The sequence below is a fragment of the Macrobrachium rosenbergii genome, chromosome 53 (assembly GCF_040412425.1).
Source record: "Macrobrachium rosenbergii isolate ZJJX-2024 chromosome 53, ASM4041242v1, whole genome shotgun sequence".
Taxonomy (NCBI): Eukaryota; Metazoa; Arthropoda; class Malacostraca; order Decapoda; family Palaemonidae; genus Macrobrachium; species Macrobrachium rosenbergii.
This window is the reverse complement of record NC_089793.1, coordinates 23,970,186-23,972,823: the sequence shown is the minus strand read 5'-3', so window position 1 is coordinate 23,972,823 and position 2,638 is coordinate 23,970,186.

Sequence of the window (2,638 nt, the reverse complement as noted above, 5' to 3'; positions counted from 1 at the left end):
ATATATATATTATATAAAAAATATGTATGCATGTATGTATGTATATACATACATATATATGTATACAGAGAGAGAGGAGATACTTTTATATATATAGAGTATATATGTATATATATAGCGTATAAATATATATAGGTGTGTGTGTATATATGTACATAATGTACATTTATTGGGAGAGAGAGAGACCTTACTTACAGACCTTACAATTGTCTGTTGCCCCAGGTCCCTCAGTGTGAGGCACCTTTGATACCCTACCAGAGTTGCTAACGCATCTTCCGGTATATTTTGCATCTTCCAGTCTTGATGGTCTGGGATGCATCTTAGATATTTGTCGAGCTTATTCTAAACACATCTACGCTCACTCCTAAGTTATGTTCCTCAGATGAGCTGGTAGCGCATTGAATAGACGCTGCATTATCGATGCTGGTGCGGTGGATTAATGTCCTGTGTTTTCCTTAATTTTCCTCCTGGTATAGCTTTGGCACTATTAATCTACCTCTGCTTGCTCTTTTGATAATTTTAGTTCCATGATGTTTTCGGTAATTCCTTCTATCTGTTTCCATGCTTGAATTACTATGTAGCGTTTTTCTCCTTTCAAGACTATATAAATTTAAGAATTGTAGTTCTTTCCCAGTAGTCAAGGTCCTTAACTTCTTTCTTTCTAGCTGTAAATGACCTTTGTACACTCTTCTTCATTTGTGCAATATCCTTTGGCAGTGTGGGTACCATATTATATTGCAATATTCATGGGACTACGTATTTACGTTTTATAAAAGCATAACTGTGTGTTCAGCTTTTCTAGTTTTGAAGTGTCGAACAACATTCCCATTTTTGCTTTGCATTTTGCCAATAGAATTGCCATTTGATCATTGCATAACATATTCCTATTCAACATCACACCAAGTCTTTAACTGCTTCCTTGTTTGTGATTGTCTCATTATTAGGTCCTTATATGCATATAGCATTCCTACTTTATCACCATAGTTCATTGATTCAAATTTATCAGAGTTAAATACCATCCTATTTATCTCTGCCCATTTATATATTTTGTTTAGGTCTCTTTGTAGCGAGTTCCTATCTTCATCACAAGCAATTCTCTACTTATTCTTGTTTAGTCATCTGCGAAACTTCTACTACTGAGTCCTTACATTACTGTCTATGTCTGCAATCATAATCACAAACAGCAATGCAGCTAACACCGCACTCTGTGGTACAATCGGATATTACCGTAGCTTCATCCGATTTCTCATCGTTTGCAATCACTATCTGTTTTCTATTTTGCAAAAATTCTTTATCCATCTTCCTACTTTGTCAACAATGTTATGTTTTCTAATTTTTTCGCTAATATATTATGATCTACCTTGTCAAAAGCTTTTGCAAAGTCTAGGTAAACCACATCTGTATCTTTTCATTTATCATATTTTTATATATGTTTCATGGTGGATTCAACAGTTGGGTTGTACTTTTTTCCGGGTACAAACCATGTTGTCCTATATTGAACAAAATCTATTTTTCATTAAATGTTTTATTATATTTTTTCATTACCCCTTCATATACTTTCATAATATGAGATGTCAGACTCACAGGCCTATAATTACTTGCCTCTAGTCTTGAACCACTTTTTGAAAGTAGGAGTAATATGCTAATTTATGCTCATCATAAATCTTGCCTGTATCTATATTTTGCCTTAATAATATTGTTATGCTTTATGGATTGAATGAACCACTTTTTTAACAATATGGCAGGTACTCCATCTGGTCCTGCTGCTGATCCATTTTTAATTTCATTAATAGCCTGCACAATATCGGCTTGTAATATCTATATCTGATAAGTATTCAGTATTTTCATCTCTTATTTCTGTATCATTATCTTCATTGTCAATTTAGGTAAATTCACTTTATATCTTTCAAATATGTTACATATTTTTTTTTCATTCGTTAATCGCCCTTTCAATTTTAGAGGGCCTTATTTACTCTTATTTTATTCATCTTTTGCATATGAATAAAAATTTTAGGGTTTTGCTTGATATTTTGTAGTGTCATTTCTTCAGGTTCCATTTTTCTGTTTTTCTTTTGATTGTATAATCTTTGTTCTGCATTTTCTATCTTACTTTTTAGTTCCATCACTTTCCATGCATCTTTTCTTTGCAAAGAGCTTTTTCCACTTTCTAATTTTCTGAACAAGATCCTTCTGTCTCTTGGAATTCCGACTGATGCTTACTTTTTTTCTTCGGTATATATTTTTCCACTATTTCCTCTAATATTTTATATAATATATCGGTATTTACCTGTATATCATCACTACAAATATGTTTTCCATTCTTTGTTTAATTTTCATTTATTTTTGACTAATTTATATTCTTACTATAGAAATTGTATTTTCCATATCCTTCCCATTTTTCGACTCTCTGCTTTCTTTTGTTTTCGTATGTCGGAACGACTGTTAGTTCTATGACATTATGGTCCGAAATACTCGTGTTATATACTATTATTTTCTTTAACATAGTTTCACTCCTCATTCACAAATACTAGGTCTAAAATATTATCCTTTCTTGTTGGTAGGTGATTTATTTGCTGAATGTTATGTTCTAGTAGTATATCTAATAGCTTTTCAAATTGCCTCCTTATCTTCTGCACTA